The sequence below is a fragment of the Lissotriton vulgaris genome, chromosome 2_1, assembly GCF_964263255.1.
Source record: "Lissotriton vulgaris chromosome 2_1, aLisVul1.2, whole genome shotgun sequence".
Classification (NCBI taxonomy): Eukaryota; Metazoa; Chordata; class Amphibia; order Caudata; family Salamandridae; genus Lissotriton; species Lissotriton vulgaris.
The window spans coordinates 1,736,173,796-1,736,195,255 of NC_141687.1; the positions used below are offsets into that span (position 1 = coordinate 1,736,173,796).

Genomic DNA, 21,460 nt, shown 5'->3' on the forward strand with positions numbered 1-21,460 from the left:
CACGTAATTACGTGGTGCCCCTCTAATAGGTATATAGCTGCTTCACTTACAACCCGGGATAATGGACTCCATAGGCATCAGGGTTGTCCTGCTCATGCAGGGGCACCTTCCCACTTAGAACCAAGCACCCTGCCTTCAGGATTGGAAAGGCCTGCTATAGGGGTGACTTATAGTTTTTAAGTGCAGTGACCCTAGACATAGGAAACCTATATCTTTAGTAAGTGGTGTTAGCACCAGCTTACACAGGCTGCAATGGCAGGCCTTTAATTCCATTTTGAATGGTCTCTAATGGGTGGCATAATGCATGCTTCAGCCCATGGGGAACCTCTGGGGTACCTATGCCGTTCGTACCTTAGTGCCATATACTAGGTACTGATAAGAGTTCCCCAGTATCCAATCTGGGATGTACCTAAGTACTGAAAATTACAATTTAAGGGAGAAAGCAGAAAGGCTGGGGTCTGGATAAGCAGGATCCCAGCCAGCCTAGGCAATAACAGCTTAGCACCAGGCTAAGAGTGGGGGTAAAGAAAAAACCAAAGGAAATGATGGACGGAGTGTTGACAATACAAGCAGTCACCCCCAGTCAACTTATCTGGGTTTAATCCATCACCGTTCTTTAGCCCACTCTGCCACCCCAGTTCAGACATGGCCATATGCAAATCAGTCTGACCCTGTGCCTCATCGGAACAGTCCAGCCCGAACTGCCAAGCCATGCCTTCCCTGGACCGGAAACAAGCTACCGAGGACAGGTTTCTGGCATTTCAGCCGTCTTCAGCCCGGCTTGCTTGAATCCAGTGGCAAAGTGAGCAAGGGACTCACGAGTGTTTGTATTGTCAACGCTCCGTCCATCATCACCTTTGTTATTTTTTTGTTCGCCCTAAGTTGGCAGGATATGCTCAGACGTGAGTCCCTTTATTGCAAGCCTTAATATACTTGACCATATACATACTCCTAACAATTTTATAGGCCAAGATCTTCCTAACTTTTTCTCCATACTTAAATAGAGCGACCCTGTCATTGACATGGGCAGAGCCAGCTTTATCTCTTTGTATATGATCCAGACAACCACAGCATTTAATCAGCTCAGCCATTATCTTGGATTCATTGGAACTATTTTCCGGATCCCTGACAAAATATAGGAATCAACAATATTGTGCAACAGAAATATAGTGTTAAAAATTTGATTTTGAAAAATATTGAATACTTATCCATATAATGGATCGTGTCACACTAATATCGTTAGAAAATATAGAAAAATATAATTACTTAATATGCATGAAGTATTAAGTCTTACCTATTTTAGTAAATACCATTAATATAATGTAAATTAAATCAATTTGACTAATATGTAATACTATATAACTATAACTATAACTATATATATATGTGTGTGTGTGTCTGGAAACAAGTATTAAAATAGATAATTAACATTATTGTTTTGTTTAATTCTTTAAATTTAGTTTTATATGTACATATATATATATATATATATATATATATATATATATATATATATATATATATATATATATATATATATATATATATATATATATATATATATATATATATATATATATATATAACAAATCTTCAAACCTCCACTTGTGGCGAAAGAAGAGACGGACCCCACGGCTTCAGGCAAGGCAATTTTATTAAGTACCTTTCAAGCGACGCGTTTCGAGTATCACAGTACTCTTGATCACACACCTGCATAACGTGTCAGCTCTCCTTTTAAATGCTTTTTTTCCCTTAACCCCTCCTATGGGTTACACCTCCTCACGTGCCTCACATGACACGATCCAGTGATCTAGAAATAGTACTGAAAACATTCTTAGTTTTGCGAAGCAGTATCACTCGCTTTCGGCATATTTACAAGATTGCCCGTAAACATATGAATCACATAAAAAAACAATACAATGTTATCTATTTATGTACAAACTTTATACTTCATTATTTATTCTAAAAATTAGATTAAACAAATATCCTAACTGCATGAATGCAGATACCAATAGTACGTAAAGTGACTAGTGCTGACTTTACTTGATTGCACAGTGCTTATGTAATTTGACCATAAAAAACAGACATACATATTCTAGCGTGCTATATAATCATTTGACGACATTGCATACTTATTGCTGTAATGTACACCAGAGCATATGAAATCTCAACGCTAATTATACGATATCGAAAGACCTATGTTATAACTCCAACCCCATTGGTTGCACCTCATTAAATGGTCAAGGTGTCACTATCTTACGTACAACGAATAAAATGGCACCACAGTTTGTTGGTGATGAATAGATTGGCAATAGTGTTCTAGTCGTGGACCGTAAACGTGAAAGTCTATAAAATAGTGGTGAAAAACCACCCTTTTTTTATCCACAAGCTATTGTCCTACATATTTATTCAAAATTAAAAAAAAATGCTAAATTCTCCTATTCATAAATATTAAGACCTATTTACAACGTGCATACTTGACCCAAAGTATGTGTGCTAATATATTACATGTGCATAATTGTGGTGAGTAAAAATAAAAAACGGAAAACAAAAGAGAACCTCTTAAATTATTTAATCTATGTACAATGCCAGTGGGCTGCCTGCAGTTGCCTCAATCAAATAGTTCATGTTCACAAAAGCACTTGCATGATAACCTCCCCGTTCAAATTATCGGTAAACCAGGTCCGTCCTGCCGATGTTTGCACCAGCACCGCCGAACATTGGGGCGGTTCCGCTCATGCAAGTGCTTTCGTGAACATGAACTATTTGATTGAGGCAACTGCAGGCAGCCCACTGGGGTATTATATTGGAAGACTACCAGTTCCAGCACACATCATGTTGATAATGTTCACTTGTGATGAAAAGTATCAGGTGATTTCTATGGTGCATAATGGCAATAAATAAGGGACTAAGACACTGGTTTGTTTTTTGCTTGCAGTTACTCAATTTGCAGACAGCCTATGAGGAAGAGTGGATAGCTCGAAACGCGTCAGGCTCTGCTGGCTCTGATTGCATCTGTAAACCCCCCCTACTGGAGAAAGCAAGCAGGGAGTGAACTCTGCTTTTGGGCACCTTGTGAAAGGTCCGGCCGGGGAGAGCACCGCCGAACATTGGAGCGGTTCCGCTGCTGGTGCAAACATCGGCAGGGCGGACCTGGTTTGCCGATAATTTGAACAGAGAGGTTATCATTCAAGTGCTTTCGTGAACATGAACTATATGATTGAGGCAACTGCAGGCAGCCCACTGGGGTATTATATTGGAAGACTACCAGTCCCAGCACACATCATGTTGATAATGTTCACTTGTGATGAAAAGTATCAGGTGATTTCTATGGTGCATAATGGCAATAAATAAGAGACTAAGACACTGGTTTGTTTTTTGCTTGCAGTTACTCAATTAGCAGACAGCCTATGAGGAAGAGTGGATAACTCGAAACGCGTCAGGCTCTGCTGGCGCTGATTGCATCTGTAAACCCCCCCTACTGGAGAAAGCAAGCAGGGAGTGCACTCTGCTTTTGGGCACCTTCTGAAACTGTGTGTATATATATATATATATATATATATATACATATATATATATATTTTTTTTTTTTTTGCTCACAAACCTTTTTTAAGCGAAACGCGTCTGTTAGGGGTGACGGGGTTGCAATACATTATAGGAAATCGGATACCTGTGTGCTGGCCTGTTTTCAGCCTTACCGGAGTGAAAGAGTGTTCGAATATATATATATATATATATCTATATGTTGTTTAGTATTGATGCGGCCCCGCCTGAGTCGCGAGAGAGGACCCGCTGCACGCTGTGCAGCCCGGCAGCAGCGCCAAGCGACGCTGAGGCTACGGACAAGGACGCCTGTTGAAAACATTTATGGAAGTGGATTGGCGGCTCTTCCTACTTACTGCAACCTACTGAGGTGTTTTAATTTGTGAAGATGAGACCAGCAAAGTAACTCACATGAGTAATACCCTGGGCACTACAACTACCATGAAGCCACGGAGTGTGGCCACGCCCACCGGGCGGAGTTGACAATTTAAACTCACCAGGTGTCCAGGAAATAACGTTGCTGACTTTTCCTCATTGCCAGAAGCCCATGATTAAGTGCCAGGAGGCACGAAACGCGTCGGAGCAGACCTGGAATTGACAGAAGCAGGCAGCCGGCCGCTATCCACGGCGTTTTTCAATAAACGAAAGGCAAATCCTACCTCCTTGTGTGGTCCCCCTCATTACAGGCAACCTGTTGTTTAGTATATATATATATATATATATATATGATTCAACAAAGTGCTCTGGCGCTTTTGAGAGGGCTCACCACAGCTTCCGGACCTTCCGGTGTCCGCTGGCTCCCACGCAGGTTCAAAGCCTCCCTCCACAGTAAAAACAGGTCCGACGGATTTTCTTCATGGACTCGACATAAAGACATGCCAGGCTCACCTTGCTCAATTCAAACACCTTTTATTTGAATTACGTCCTCCCTTAGTGGGCATGGCTTACATCACTTGTATCACCAGGACTGCTGGGTTAAGTAGTCCAACAAGGTGAGTATCAGTGATCACCTTGAGTAGGTAAGTATGCCTCTATGTGCAATAACAATGTCTATTACAACCTTTAGTAGGAAAGGAGGGCAGGTTGTGAGGCAGCACCTTTGTTGTGGATGTCGCGCTGTCAGGCAAGAGCGGGTAACCTCGCCTCAGTCTTCTTAGGCGCAAAGTCTTGTTCCGACCTAGGAAGTGGAGCTCCTTTTCACAGCTAAGGCCACCCGTGACATACGATTCAACAAAGTGCCCTGGCGCTTTCGAAAGGGCTCACCACGGCACCCGGACCCTCTGGTCTCCGCTGGCTCCCACACAGCTTCAAAGCCTCCCTACACAGTAAAAACAGGTCTGAAGCGTTTCGGGGTCAAAAAAGCCACTTCCTCATGGACTCGACATAAAGGCATGCCAGGCTCACCTTGCTCAATTCAAATACCTTTTATTTGAATTACGTCCACCCTTAGTGGGCGTGGCTTACATCAGTTGCATCACCGGGACTGCTGGGTCCTGTAGTCCAACAAGGTGAGTATCAGTGATCACCTTGAGTAGGTTAGTATGCCTCTATGTGCAATACCAATGTCTATTACAACCTTTAGTAGGAAAGGAGGGCAGGTTGTGAGGCCGCACCTTTGTTGTGGATGTAGCGCTGTCAGGCAAGAGCGGGTAACCTCGCCTCAGTCTTCGTAGGTGCAGAGTCTTGTCCTGCCTCGGAAGCCGAGCTCCTTTCCACTGAGGTTCTTCGATTTTGGATTTTATCCCGCATCTAGCTGCCATTTTGTGTCCTGCCGCTATTTTGTGTTACCCTCACTCAGGCAGCACGGTGTTAAACAGTTACGGTGTCCTACAAGTGAAAAACATAGATGTGCATAAATTGCAACAGGTTGTCAATTGGCCATGGTAGATTTTAAAATGTTGCCAGACATTTTAAAATCTACCATGGCCAAAATGACAACCTGTTGTCGTTTGTTGTACTGGATGCGGTTAAACATTCAATAAGGGGTGGAGACAGATTACACCAACTGAGAGTAATGGAGTCAAAATTTATCATAGACTTCGAGACTTTACACCCGATTGGTATGAACTCTAATGAAGAGTTAGCAGTACATATAGCGTGAAAAGGTTACTTATGATCTGGAATTTATCTGTTTCTTTCAATGAAGTAAACTGTTTTAATGTGACATTACAATATTTTTTTTATGAGTTATATTTTCTATGATAGACTATTTCACCAATTTATGCACATCTATGTTTTTCACTTGTAGGACACCGTAACTGTTTAACACATTGAAATCTTGAAGACATCGCCCTTGGGAAGTTTGAATGAAAATGCACGTTAACCTTATGAACTTATCCGCCCACTTGGGCTAGAGCAGGTCACAAAAAGCAGAAATGTATATTTTTTGACAGTATATTGCTCGCATAAATTATGGCCCACTTGGGCGGGACTTTTGAGAACTTAATAATTCCTATGATGAATCATGTTCATTTACTTTATTTTGCCCACATGGGCGGGAGTGCTGCTGGTTGAACAATATCCTTTTTCTTCGATAACCATACAATGAAATCATTTATGTTTATAAATTTGCAATGACTGTATTTGAATCAGCAAAATAACGTTGGACTAATTCATTCTTCCATGTAACTGATTTTGTTAAGGGCAAAAGTGTGTTACATATACCACGAAGGACGACTACTATGAGCGCATGGAATTGACTAGCTTAAAATGTCTGCCACGTAACAGTTTGTTGTCCTACAGCACTTTCTATGCACTAGTATGTAAATAGCACTGGTCACTTTCACAGCTTTACCGTGAACAAGCCGTAGCTGGCGAAACGCGTCGGTAGGCAGTTGCCACTTTTTGCCTAAATAAACAACTTGATTCAGCGTCCAGAGGTATCCTGCGTTATTTCCTTCTGGAAAGGGAAATTGTGAATGATTCATATATATATATATATATATATATTAAAGCTCATGTGTAGAAACACACTGCACTCACGGGGTTTTCAGTCCAAAAAGCTTTTATTATCACGAGGACGCATTTCGGCGTGTCTGCCTTATTCCTGCTCGTTTTGATAGTGCAGGCAGGCCAGCGAGGAGGTGCTTTGAACAGTAGGGAAACAATCCCATTGGTCAGTGCAATCACAGGGAAAAAAGTCAATACTTTCTACTCAATTTTGGAACAATACGATTACAAGAGTGAGGGATTCATTTGTAAATCTCTTTATGCAGGAAAGAGGCCATTTGTGTTTTTCTACCATTTGCAGCCATTTGCACTTTCTATTGCTTACATGGTTCTACGTGATTTTGCACATTTCCGCTTACAAAATGTTCAATAGGCTGATAGGTGGTCTCTTTTGCAATATAATGAGTCCCGGTGCTTTGTTATGTATAAAAGAGTGATTTTTTTCAACTGTAAATATGATAATTGCTTATTTATGGTTTTACGCCTTTTCATAACATGATTTGCAACATTTATTTAAGAGGCGGTATATTTTATCAATGAATGTATAAATATTCATTTATGATTATTATGCCTTTTTTATATTGTAATATGTATCTCTATGAAATACCATGTTTTTAATTAGTGCCAATATCAACTTTATTTGATTGCTGAAATTTGGTAGACGCACAAAACAAACGAAAACAAACTAACTACTATGTGTAATTATGTGCTAGTGGCTCTTCTATGTCCATACATCACGTGGTTGGAAAACAAAGCATACTTAAAAAAATATACAAACTGCTTTTCTCTGTATGTGAGCAAGAACAAGTGTTGTCCGAAAAGCGTCATAACTGAGAAATAAAAGAACATTGCCATATTTCCCAGTGGTTTGTGTCTCATTTCTCACCAGAAGGAAGTTTGGAGAGACAAAGTGCTTCTTGGATATATATATATATATTCACTGAAAAAACCATAGGTTTCAGAGACGTTATAGTTAGTTGGACATTTCACTCGTACAAAACCAGACAAATTCCACCGTTATAGTTAATTCAACTAACTATAACTTGCTCCCCCGCAATGCACTGCTGATGTCATGGTCAGTGACATCGCTGATGACATCACTGATGACATCTCAAATGACATCACTGATGAAATCACTCAGGACTTGTGTGTGACTTATGAGTATGTGTGCAACTATGTTGAAGGGGTGGAGAAAGATGGGCAAGAAAATAACTAATGTGTCGTATAACCAGCAAAAAGAATGAAAACTAAGTTAACTGGGGGAAAATTAAAAGATCATCTTCATAAGATTTTTGTTTCATGAACTCTTGTGTGAGAAGGGAAGAGGAAGTTGATAATTAAAGGAGCCTCTGTATAAACCTTTTGTATATATTTAACAATAATAAATCTGGAGTACTGTATCAGTGAATTGTAACTGGAGTTTTCTAAAAAAAAAGATATTAAGGTTTAATTGAGTGAGTGAGTGCTTATTAACTAGATTGTATGTACTTCATAAAAGCTATAATCTCCCTTGCTATAGTATGTATACAATATTTAAAATCCTGAATGAAGCACAGGCAGGTATTTTTATTTGATTTAAAATAATTTATTTGCAAGCTTTAGTGTCTGCAAAAAGTTGTTTCTTTGGACTCGGTTAATCGTTTCACAGTTTCTAATGTCTGATCTCTAGCTGCCTGCTGAGCAGAGATCTGTGGTGGAGTCTCCTTGCTGCTCTGAGGAGAGAGGCAATATTACAGGCTCACCTGAAGCTCTCTTTCCTCTGCCCTGAGAAAATGGAAGCACCTTTGGAGCAGAGGAGCATTTAGAGGTAGTGACTGCTCTCCGTGCGGCAGCAACCCTAAATAAAAAGATTTTCAAATAATAGAGCTATCGGCTGCTAATCTTGGCTTGTTTGGGCCCTCCAGGGAATGATGTCACAGTAGATCCCATCATGGCCTAGGACAGAGCGGTCGCCTCGAAGAGGGAAACTGGTTAAGAGTCTCGGCAGGGACGCCCAAACATCCTGTGGTTTTGGGAATCTCACTAAGGGCCAGATGTAGGAGCCCAAATACCGGTCGGTAACGGCCGAATTCGGCCGTTACCGACCGGTATTTGGTGATTGGGTTGTAGGGGCATCATTTTACAGATTCGGTAAATTTACCGAATCGGTAAATTTACAGATTCTGTAAAATACCGAATCGGTAATTTTACCGATTCGGTAAAACCCAGATGTAGGTGGGACTCTTCTGAGTCCCAAAGGCCTTACAGAATCGGTATTTTACCACCCAAATCCAATTGGGTCGTAAAATACCGAATTCAGGTGTGCATGCACATCTGTGCATGCACACCTGTGCAATGTGACACACAGACATGCCCTTAGGGCTTGTCTGTGTGCCACATGGCACACAAGTCCGGAATTGGGGTGCTAGAGGGTGTCAAAGTGACACCCCCTGCACCCTTGCAGGATTCGGTATTTACCGATTCTGTAAATACCGAATCGGTATTGCCCATTGATTCCTATGGGCTTCATGGCCCATAGGAATCAATGGGCAATACCAATTCGGTATTTACCGAATCGGTAAATACCGAATCCTACCGATTCGGTAATTCTCACTTTGGAATTACTTACATCTCCCCCCTTCATATTTACCGACTCTTAAATACCGAATCGGTAAAATTCGGTATTTAAGAGTCGGTAAATATGAATTACCTACATCTGGCCCCCAATCTCCCTGTGCCTAGGAACAATTATGTGTGCGTCTGTAACGCAACTGGTGCTCAGATAAAGTGCTCTGATACGTTCCCGCTATATAAAACTCCGGGAAGAAAAAGAAACTGCGTTCTTAAATGCCTATTGTTAGGGATGGGGCTGGGTAAAGAGGACAATTTCTTTTCTCTACACCACACTTTCCCTTTAAGATCTGATACTCTTGCTGTGCTGCTCTAAAGTGCCATGAAGCTAATTGGAGGAACAGAAAGTAAACATGGCTAACAGCCCTCTTATTTTCATTAGATTCCGGTACTAAGATTTTCGCTGGGGCCTTTAATTCGATTCAGAAGGTCCAAAAGGACATCAGAAGGGTTTTGGCGTGGCCGGGAGGATGATGGGCGGATTCCCCGGCCGTGGTATTGGCATTTCCAGAGGCTCCTTCTCCAGAAGTGGATTCAAATCAGGATTTCAATTGAATCCTATTCTCCAGGCTTCTTCCCTCAGAGACAGAGAGGTGGAAGAGGATGCTATGGAGGCGAAGGAAAAGGTAAATCCCAAGGTATGTTTGGTAAAAGACCCTTCATTTACCAATACAAAGGTGGGTGGCAGACTTGCTTTGTTTCTAGACAGATGGAAGGAAATCACGTCAGACCCTTGGGTGTTGCAGACAGTCTCTGGTTATGTAATAGATTTGGTTGCATGCCCAATACAGGTAAGGAGACCCCCTCTGCTCAGATTTGCAAAGGACCAGGAGGTCTTGGTAACTCAAGAGGTGGAACAGTTACAAACGAAGGGCGCCATAGAGTAGGCAGAAGATTCTTGCACTGGCTTTGTAAGCAAACTTTTCTTAGTGGAAAAAAAGGACAAGACTATGAGGCCTGCGATAAATCTGAAAGATGTGAACACATGAGTGGAATACAACCATTTCAAGATGGAAGGTATTCACATGTTGAGAGACATTTTAAGGGAAGGAGATTGGCTGACTCTCCTGGACCTGAAAGATGCTTATTTTACTATCCCTGTTTGTCTGGATCAGAGAGATCTTTTGAAGTTCCTATGGAAATGTATCATGTGGAGGTTCAGGATCCTCCCCTTCGGCCTGACATCTGCTCCTGGGTGCTTTACAAAAGTAATGTGTCCAATTGCGGCCTGGTTACGGTCAAGGGGGATAAGATTGATCATTTATCTGGACGACATTCTCATAATGTCAGAGTCCGTAGCTCAGGCTCAAGAACATACCACCTTACAGTCAGGGTGAGAGAAGATTTGGGCTTCATAGTGAAAAGGAAGAAGTCTTGTCTGGTTCCCAGTCAGGAGACCGTTTTTCTGGGTTTTCAGATCTCGACCTTGGACTGTGTCTTGATGTTATCTATGGAGAAGGTCAGGAGGATTCGCTGGGAGGTGCACAAATTCCTAACAAGAGACTGGGTCATCTTGAGACAGATAGCAAGAGTTATAGGACTTCTTACGGCCTCTATTCAGGCGGTGTTCCCAGCTCCTCTCCATTACCGCTCAATGCAGAGGTTGATAAGCTTGTATCTGAACAAAGGGGTGAGCTATTCCCACAGGGTGCAGTTAGACTCAGAGGCCCAGGGGGAGGGGGTGGTTGGAAAATGTCGATGCTTGGAATGGGCGAGCGATATTTGGCCCGACCCCAGACATGATTATAGAATCAGATGCCAGCCTTCAGGGTTGGGGTGCCAGATGTGGCTCCTTGACTACTGGAGGAACATGAACAACTCAAGAGAGTGAAATGCATATCAACTACCTAGAGTTGGTAGCAGGTTCATTTGCGGTGAAGAGTTTAGCAAAGGACCGAGTCAAATGTTGTCTGCTGCCGAAAATGGACAACATCTTGGCAGTCAGATATGTAAACAAACTAGGGTGTCCTGGGTCGAAGGCCCTAGCGGACCTCGCTAGAGAATTTTGGCATTTTTGTCTGAGCAGAAATATTATGCTTCTGGCTCAGTATTTACCAGGGGTGAGCAACTCTGTCACGGCCTGGAACTCTCGTCAGCTGACGGATTTCAGCGATTGGAGACTGAACAGACAAATGTTTCTTTCTTTGAACAAGAAATAGGGTCCTTTCGTGATGGATCTCTTTGTCAACCGTGTAAATGTATAGGTTCACAGATTTTTCAGTTGGAGACCAGACCCAGCTGCAGAGGCAGTGGATGCATTAATGCAACCTTGGGACGAGTCTCGCTGTTATGCGTTTCCCCCCTTTGCTCTGATTTAGAGGGCCCTGTTGAAGATCAAGAGGGACAAGTCAGAAATAGTTCTAACTACCCCATTCTGGACGTCTCAATTTTGGTATCCGGATGTTATGGAGATGTTGATTACCGATCCAGTACTTCTGCCGGATGTGCCAAACTTACTAACCAATGCCTCAGGAGATTTTCACAAGATGGTCCTCCAGGGTCATTTAAGGCTAATGGCTTGATTGATTTCGGGAGAGCCTGGCAAATGTCAGGCTTATCTTCGGAAGCTTCAATACTCATTAGGGACTCGTGGGCACCAGGGACCTCAAAGGCCTACAGGCTGGTTTGGGGAAAGTGGCTTTGTTGGTGTGCTTCGAGGAGTCTGGATACTGTATCAGCTCCCTTAGTTGAGGTAGTTAACTACCTTTCTGAGGTTTTCCATGGCGGTAAATCTTATAGTACTGTTAAAATTGCTAGTTCTTCAGGTCATAATTTAGTGGATAGCGCCCTGTTGGCCAACATGACGTGATAAGAAGGATTATGAGGAGTGTAAGAATTAAAGCTCCTCCTGGAGCAAAGTACTCTTCCCTTTGGGATGTGGATATTGTTTTGAAAGAACTTTTGACTTGGAATAAAAATTAGATTTTGGGTCTGAAGGATCTATCTTTCAAACTAGTTATGTTGTTGTGCTTGATTTCCATCCGAAGAGTTTCAGAAGTGAAACTTTGGAGATTACAGGATGTAGATTTGTCCCTGAGGGTGTTTGTTTCACCATTTCTAAGAGAACCAAAACTATGTCTAGGACAATTTTCTACCCTAATTTTGATGATTGTAGAAAGTTGTGTGTGATGAGATGCATACGTGAGTATGAAAGGAGGACTGAATGTCTAAGGAATGGCTCTGAAACTCAGCTGATTATTTAATTCAGACACCCTCATAAGGCAGTCTCCTCTCCTACCTTGGCTTGTTGGGTCAAGGAGGTCATGTCTAAAGCAGGGATTGATTTAACTAAGTTTGGTGCTCATTCTGCTAGAGGGGTTATGGCTTCTAAAGCCTTCTTTCTGGGAGGTGGTTTGTCAGCCATCTTATCTGCGGCTGATTGGCCTTCTGAATCTGTGTTTAAGAAATTTTATTTTAAACCTGTGGACTGTCCAGTATCGAATATAATGGCAAGGCTTTGAACATGCATAATATTGGCCTCTGTGCCGTGCCATAAAATTCAGATTTTCCACAGTCGGGTGGGTAAAAAATCATGATTTTATTAAAGACACGGAGGCTGATACTATCCCTCCCTGTTATTTTCCCACCCATTAATATTGTTTTTGACTTTTTTCAGGTGGTGACAAGAAGTATTCTACAATGGAGACAACTCTTGGTTTCTTTGAATTTCTTTGCTGTTTTACACTTTGACATGGATTGAACTTTTGAACTTGTTCGCAGCTTTAAGAAGGAATATGGCTGCCTCTCACAGGATTTTATTAAGATTGGAATGTTAAACTTATGTTTTAAATTCTTTGCGTTGTATAGTGTTGCTGTTGTGAGCTGGCAGTTAAAGAAATATGCATAATATCAGCCTCCGTGTCTTTAATAAAATCATGATTTTCTACCCACCAGACTGTGGAAAATCTGAATTTATTTCTGCTATTCAATAGCGTCAATACAGTCTGAATGGACGTCAGTGCGCTTCAAAGCACATAAGAACATGATTCACTATGTATAAAAAATGAATACTTTAGTTAATTAAACCTTCTGCCCAAAAGTTCAGGCTCTCAGCAAAGGCAGGGTGAAGGCCCTTCTGGGATTGAACCCTGCACGCAACATAAACAGTTGTAGTTTTGTAGTTGGAAAGAGGGGAAAGCAGGAGGTATCAGAAAATGCAGTAGGAGCGAGAGGACAGGAGATCTGGGGGTGGGGAGGCTAACTGCGGCACTCCACGGGTTGAAGAGATCAACAGGGAGATGGAAGGGAACAGAAAAAAAATGATAGGTTATTCCAAGAAGAAACGTCCGTCGAGTATTAAGACAGAGAAGTCTGCTCCTATCTCTTGTAGTTTGTCATATTCTCGGCAGGTTATGTGGTTGGTACAAACAGTGAGAACGGCAACGCATTTACCTTACCTCACATAACTCATTCCATGACAGAAACATGTTCAGTACATATTGTGGCATGCTGGAGACGCGCTGGAGATGGGGACCCTTAGAAACTGTGCCCCACAACCCCTCTTCCTGCAGGAGCCACCCCGTGATTTACAGGGAGCTGTCTGGAGGGAGGGGGCACTTTAGATGTAGGCACATGGTATTAGACCTGTGTGGTAACACAGACTGTAACAAAGTACAGTTAAACATCATATGCACTCAGTAGCTCAAAATATTTCTAGGTTTTTTTAAGCGCTTTTATCGATTAGTAGTGCGGCTACACCGTAGTACACAGGAGGTTACAAATAAAAGTATTGTCAGAGCCACTTTTCATACAATTCGCTTTAGCAACCCTACGAGATGTCGATAACACAGGCGACTTTTATCTCATGTAATGGTAATGGTTCTTGCACTGTCTGTCAAGGCGCTAGAAACTGTTAGAAGCTTGAGTCTAGTGCAGTAATGGGCAGTTAGAGGACACTGAAGGCAAGTGTGGGAAGCTAGCAGTTTTTTTGGCAATGCCCCGGGGACCTGGCCCAGCCGGGCCCAGCCGGGGTCCTCAGTAAAATAAAGCGCAAAATCCTTGTGGGACCCCCTGAGCAGGCCTAGGGGTCAGGGTGTCTGTACCCTGTCCCCTTTTCTTGTTTTGTATCTTTGTTTTACTGTTTTCTTGTGACTCGGTTCAGCAAAGTCAGGCCCACAGGTGATGAATCCTCAGCAGATTGGCTTGTAGGCAAGAGGTTAGCGAAAAGTTTCTAAGTCCCCGGTGTAATGTTCAGGGAGGAGTACACCCACTCTAGGATTCACTCTAACAGAGTTCACTGGTAGGGTCATGGACAGGTCAAGTTGAACCTGGTCAGCTGGGCTCTTCCAGGAAGGTGGGAGTCTTGCAGCTTTTGGATCCCTGTACCTTTAGAGGAGTTCAGTCAACTGACCCTCGGAGTATACTTCCTCGTCCTGGGTATAAGTGGAAGCAGCTTTTTTTTTTTTTACCCCTAGCGGGTACCCCGACTACACTGAAAAGTAGCAGATTTTTTGTTATTAACTATGACCTGCGTCATGGGTTCCTTATACAGGAGACATACCCATTGGACCTGTGTGCCATACTTGAATCATTTCCAGAGTCCCTCTCTACTGAAATCCAACTTGGTAATACCTTCCTTCTCCTGTCCACAGTTTCTGTTCCTACCCTAGATCTGTGGCAAGGGGAATGAGTAAACCCTCCTCTATGTCACTTATAGCCGGTTCTGGCGGCAACTCCTCTCCCAGTGGGATTGGTTCTTGATTGGCTAGGGGGCAAAGGAAAGGGGGAGGTCTAGATGGTAACTACATCTGCCTGTGATTGGGTAAACCTCTTTCAAGTTATTTAAGTTCCTGGCTACTGCTCAGGTGTTCATCCTGCAAGAGGACAGAACACTTGTGTATACCCATGGCCTTTTCAGCTCTGAAAGTAGGTTCACACCTCATAAAGAAGCAATTTAGCTCCTGCGAGATAGTTGGAAGCTCAAGCAAATGGCTTTAGGAAGACACAATGTGACTTTTTTGTAATAATCTAACTTTTCCAATAAACTGGACTTGTAATAAATATCCCACAAAGAAACGTTGTTAGCTGATTCCTAGGCAGAGATTACTTAACTTTAATTTCAATGTTATATCCTAGTGCTTTCCTATGGAACAGATCAACTTGAATTTTTTTTGGGTGGCCTTGTCGGTGTAAAGATATGTTTTACATTAAGCTTTTAAGATGTCATAACATGCACCTTGCCTTCGTTATCTGCTGATAAAGTATACTGGTTGAGCCTGAACTCATCATTTAGCTCTGATAAAACCGTCCCAATCCCATGTTCTGAAGCATCTGTTTGGACAGCAAACTCCTTGCTGAAATCAGATGTGTTTGGTACAGATGCTGTGCACTGCATCTCCTTCAGGATGATGAAGTCCTTCTGATACACCTCAGTAAGACCTGGACCCATACATCCATATGACCATCTTGGGTTGTTTCTTCGAAGTGAGCTCTGTTGAGGGGTACAATGGTACCATACCCCTTGACAAACCTTATGTAGGTACCAGTCAGACCCAGGAAAATCCATGAGATGAGTCTGGGTTTTGGGGGGTTCCCAAGCCATAATTGTCTCGATCTTGGGCTAGAGAGGCTAGAAAATGTGTTGGCCCAAGCGACTACAGACTCCTGCCCTATCATGCACTTTCTGGCCTTGATAGTCAATCCTGACAGTTGCAGAGCTGGAAGCACTTCCGGGACATGGGTCAGGTTTTTCTGCTAGGTGGAGCCAAGGATAGCAATAACATCTAACTCTGCTCCACTGAAGATCTCCAGCCCAGATATTACCCCTTTCACCAGCCTCTGGTAAGGTAATGTACATTTTTTATTGTTTTTGATTAATTAAAACCATTACAAAGATACAAATTGGTAAAAGTCATATATATCATAACAGGTCGAAATAAGTTTCTAAAAACTAAAAAGTCTCCAGTGTAAGTGACGCCCTTGTTTGGGTTATGCTGAGGAGGGTCCAATATCTATGTTCACAGATTACGTAGGATAAACCTTTTGTAAATTTTGCGTTTGCACGGGGTGCCAATGATCCTTGCTTATATTCTGCTAATAACAGGAATTTTACTAACTGCGGACGTAGAGCTTTGCTCCGCTCGCGGAGTGTGCAGAGATTTGCCTACTCTGCGTTCCGCGGAGAGCACAGAGTAGGAGACTCACGCACACTCCGTGGCGGAGCGCAGTTGGCCAGCCCCTGCCTCCCACCGCTCAATAACAAATTGGTTAAAACTGAAATAAAACTACTTTTAAAGTAAATAAAAAACACTTACCTTGGCTGCGGCATCACCGGCTGCTCTCCTCCTCTTCATCGATGTCTCTAAGGAAACGGCGCATGCGTGCGCAATCACAGCCTGTCTCCGAGTTCAAATCCCTTGTTTGTTGAAATGCAATTTTAGTAGACCTACCCTTTCCTCTTTTAATGTGGTGCAGGAGCGTATTAGGTATTCCATGTCCTCAATACTGTTGCTGCTTAGCCTGCATGAATTTCCATAGTTTACCTTACCTTACCAGCCTCTGGAAGGTTGTAGGGGCATTTCTCAACCGAAAAAGCATTACTTTATATTTAAAGTAGCCCACAGGAGTGGAGACTTATGACCTCTTGTTTGCTCCTTCAGTCATGGTAATTTGATACTGCCCAGAAGGTAGAACAAATGTGCTGAGATACTGGGTAGCACCATTGGGCTGGCACAGGGACTACTAGACGGCTAAATCCCCTCCAAGGACAGCATTCTGGAACCTTCTTCCTTGATGCTGTCCTTTACTTTATATGACAACCTGTATATTTCTTTTTGGCAGGTTGACTGTCACCAGTGTCAATGCCATACGGTATCAATCCAGGTGGCAGTGAGAACAGCCAATCAAATGTCTCCAACAACCTGTATGCAGCTGCTCAATCAGTTTAGGGGAGAGCACTACTCATTCCAATGAACAATTCTTGGCATTTTGAAGTAGGAGGGATCAGAGGCTTACTCGGCTCTTTCTCTCCTCCATCAGTGAACATGAGCATTGTCATGTCTATTCTGCAAAAGTGGGCCTTCGGAAGGTTTATCACCCTGTGGGGATGTCTGGGAGTACCAGGCCCACCAGGTTGATGACCTCACCCATCTTCTCCAGTATCTTGGTGGGTCCAGTCTATTCGCCCTCAAGGGGCCTGAGAGTCACTGGCTCCACAACACTCATTTTCTATCCTAGCTGGAATTCCACCAAGGTTGCTTTTTGGTCATACCCGCGTTTAATATCCTTCAAGTTAGCTTCCTAACTATTTCACTGACATATAGTAATATAGGGCCACCATGCAGTCCACAATGTCTGTTTAGGTTCCTTTAGATGTTTCTCCACCCTTCTCAAACACGACTTAAGGGACCTCTGACAGGGTGTCCATACAAAAGATCAAAGGAGCCGAAGCCCACTCCCTAATGTGTTTCCTCCCTATAGGCAAATAAATGGCATTAGAGTAGAACATCTTACTCCATATGGAGATTTTCAGACAACTCCATACTCCGATTAAGCAGACATGACATTTGTCCCCCTATCTGGGATGATCTCTTTGGGGAATCCCACTTTGTTAAAGAATAGGCCCGGTGGAGATTTTAATTCTGCCACAGTAAGTAATTCCATGTTACTCTTGTAATGGGGAATAACTTGATTACTTAAATTCCGTCGCTCAGACAGTTGAATGAAAGTAGGAAGTGATTTCAAAAGTTTAGAAACCACAGCACACTTCTCGGCACCAATGAATATTCTGTAGTAACAAGCTTTTAATAAATGTACAGCATTGCAAGGGTGCTGAGTGATATATGCAGTGGTTTCTAATCTTTAGAAGCCACTTCATAACCCACTTGACAGCACCATTCATATTCTGCAATAAATCTTTTTAATGACTGCAGTGTATGTATGGGGTGGGTGCTGATTTGTATGCAGAAGTTTCTATAATTTCATAGTGCAAAATGCACCTTTGCATATTTTTTGGGCAAGGAGGGTGCATTTATCTCTTATGAAAATAGCACCACATGCCCGGTTCACCATGTTGTGGGATTCCGCAGAATAAAATTTGGTGTGATTCCACCAAATAAAATACCACCAATTCTGCCCACTCCAAATAAAATATGCAGCGGGGCATGGTCACCATGGGCAAAGTTACCACCCTCAGTGGTATGGCTTCAGGGAACATTATGCATCGTAACTACCACCAAGAGGAACCTATTACCTGAAGCTGTTTTAGTGTCTAGGGGCCCAGACAATATCAATAGCCATCTTCTCAAAAGGCATCCCCACTACAGGTAATGTGATTGAAGGAGACTTGGGTAACAAACTAATTCATCATCTCAGAAATCTGGGTCCATGAAAAGTGTTTGGCCAATCAGTCCCAGATTTTCATCGGCCCTAAACGTCCAGCTAACTTGATATTATGGGCTAAGTTCAAGAAAAATACACTGCTCTGCAGTTCCTAGTCACTCTAGGTTTTGGGTCCTTAGCCTCCCTGTATAAGTCACCGTATTGCAAGTTGATCCTCTGGGTTCTACTGGTATTCACTTCTCCTGGACTTTCCCTGTTGCCGAAGGCCTTAGAGAGTTGGGCACTCTCTTTTTGTTTTGGAGGGTTCTCCTGCCCTACGCAGCTCAGAGAGAGGTCTCTCAGGGTAGGGTCTTCTTCTTCTTTAGGATTTAAATTTCCTCCCTGGGAGTTGGGTGTCTCCTCGGCCATGGGACATTTGGAGGCTTGCTTCAGAGGCCTCTCACACTCCCTGTTGGTTGTGGGGCCATGGGTCATTGTTCCAAACTACAGGCTGCCTTGACATTCATGATGGGCTGTCTGGGCCCTTGTAGCTACACAACACACATGCTCAGGTAGACTCAGCATGCTAGGGTTGAGCACTGCTCATTCCAATGAACAATTCTTTGCATTGTGAATTAGGAGGCCTCAGAGAGGCTTACTCAGCTCTTTCTCTATCCCATCAGTGAACATGAGCATTTTCATGTCTGCTCTGCCAAAGTGGGACTTCAGAAGGTTGACATGGATCACCCTGGGGGGATGTCTGGGAGTACCAGGCCCACCATGTTGGTGACCTTGATGGAGCAAGGACTAGTAGAAAAGAGATGCAATCTGCTCCTTTAACTCACTAACAAGTTATAAAAATTGTTTAGTGTAAAACTAATGGGCACCACATCAATACGCGGGTTAGTTAAGCTTGCTTATGTGTTTGCTAACAAGAATAACATGAACAAAGGACTAAAACTGCTTTAAATGGGGAAATCTTTACTGCACATGTGTCAACTGCATCTACGCAGTATGACAAGCTATCACTTGGAGGGAAATTCTTATGCATGAGCGGAAGGTACTAAAATGAAGTCATGAAGACTTGTGTGCATTAGAAAGAAATAGAGGAGACTGAAAAAGAGAAATGCTGAAAGTTGGCATCTGGTTGGGATGGATAATTTTGTGATGGCTCAAAATGCCATCAGAGAGGGGGTTGATGGAGCAAGGACTCATAGAAAAGGGACTTGTTTTGAAGCAATCCGCTCCTTTAACTCACTAACAAGTTATAAAAATTGTTTCGTGTAAAACGAATGCGCTCCACATCAATACGCGGGTTAGTGAGGCTTGCTTATGTGTTTGCTACCAAGGATAACGTGACCGAAGGACTAATATTGCTTTAAACTGGGAAATCTCTACTGCACATGCATCAGCTGCATCTACGCAGTATGACAAGCTATCGCTTGGAGAGAAATTCTTGCGCATTATCAGAAAGTACTAAAATGGAGTCATGAAGACTCGAGTGAATCGCATCTGCTGGCTTGTACTAAATAGAGTGATTTTTACTAAAGCTAACGCCGGATAAGTCTAATAAATAACCTGTGATAGAGTAGAAGTGGGTGGTATACAGTGAAACCATCTATTTTTTAAAGTAACATCTGTCTTTCTAACTTTAGCACTAGTGCGTATTTGGGCCTCTCATGTATAATTGAAGTAAGATCTGGATGACTACTGTGCATGTCCACTTAAAGTAACCAGGAATTATAACTTAAGAGGTTGAATGGATGCCAATGTCACCAGTGTCCTACCCTGGAACGGATGGTGCAGAGTTCAGCAATGAGATGTTCCATTTATCGTAGTGCCGTTAATTTTTCAAATTTAATACATGTAGTGGATGGGAATATATTTTTGAATGAGAATTAAGGGGATGGATTTACGAACAATGGGTTAACTGAAATAAATGACGTGTAAGCATGGTGTGATGATCTTCCCCTTTGCCTGACCAATTAGAATTCGTATTTTTACGATATTGAAACATTAGTGGGTGCTACTTGAAGAATGAAAGGTATAATTGAGACAGCTTTAGCCAGTTAGTCAGATGAATATTTGCAGAATGCAGAGCTTGGGATGCTGTCTGTGTAGAGGGAGATGCTGATGCTGGGAGAGATGCTGGGAGATGCTGATGAAGAATTGAATGCAGAACCTTCTATACTAATTTAATTGGGTTAGATAAGAAGATCACCGAAGAATCTCGAAGAGGCAAAGAGATCCAGAGAGCGGTGCTATGCAATTGTCGGTATTCTATCCTGTCCTGATTCCTGTCCTGAAGTCTTTGTCACCTGATCTATCTTGGGAGACCAATACCAGCCCTTTGGCCAGGGGTTGGTCTTCACACCATTCTTGGTAATTATATTTTCAAGCTATTTGCAGATGTTCTTTTCTCTCTGTCCTCACCCTTTCTGAGCATTGATCATTGCATGAGTCCAAAGTATATGTTTGATGATTTAATTGAATTTTCTCTCCTAAGAATGATGGTGACTGCACTGTGTATTTGAGATGGTTCACATGCGTTTGAAATTTAGATAAAGATTTAAAACTTTCCGGAGTCTTTGGTTATTTACATTAATTAAAAGAAAAGTTAGCTTCTGTCATTTCCACCATCAACTTTTTCAACTAATGGTCTATTGACTGGAGGAAAGAACTTTTGGATCAGTGAAAGGTTAGTTAGGAATATTAAATAACTAATCTTGAAAGATGTGGAATATTATAAACTTGACCCCAGCGGTTTTGACTACTTGTGAGATTATGGGCCCAGGTGAGTATATGGTAATGGAGTATCTGTTAGTTGTTGAACCGCTGGATCAGCCTCACCCATCTTCTCCAGTACCTTGGTGGGTCCAGTCTGTTCACCCTGAAGGGGCCTGAGGGTCAATGTCTCCAGAACCCTAATTTTCTATCCTAGCTGAAATTCCACCAATGTTGCTTTTTTGTCATACCAGCGCTTAATATCCTTCAAGTTAGCCTCCTGACTATTTCACTGACATATAGTAATATAGGGCCACCATGCAGTCCTCAATGTCTTTTTAGGTTCCCTGGGAGCTTTATCCACCCTTCTCAAACA

General features: G+C 42.5%; 1 protein-coding gene across 1 annotated transcript in view; it reads right to left on the reverse strand.

Annotated features, from left to right (window-relative positions):
- Nucleotides 1-21,460, reverse strand: part of LOC147733208 (mucin-5B-like) — an 875,769-nt gene that overhangs the window by 738,189 nt on the left and 116,120 nt on the right. The window lies entirely within an intron of this gene.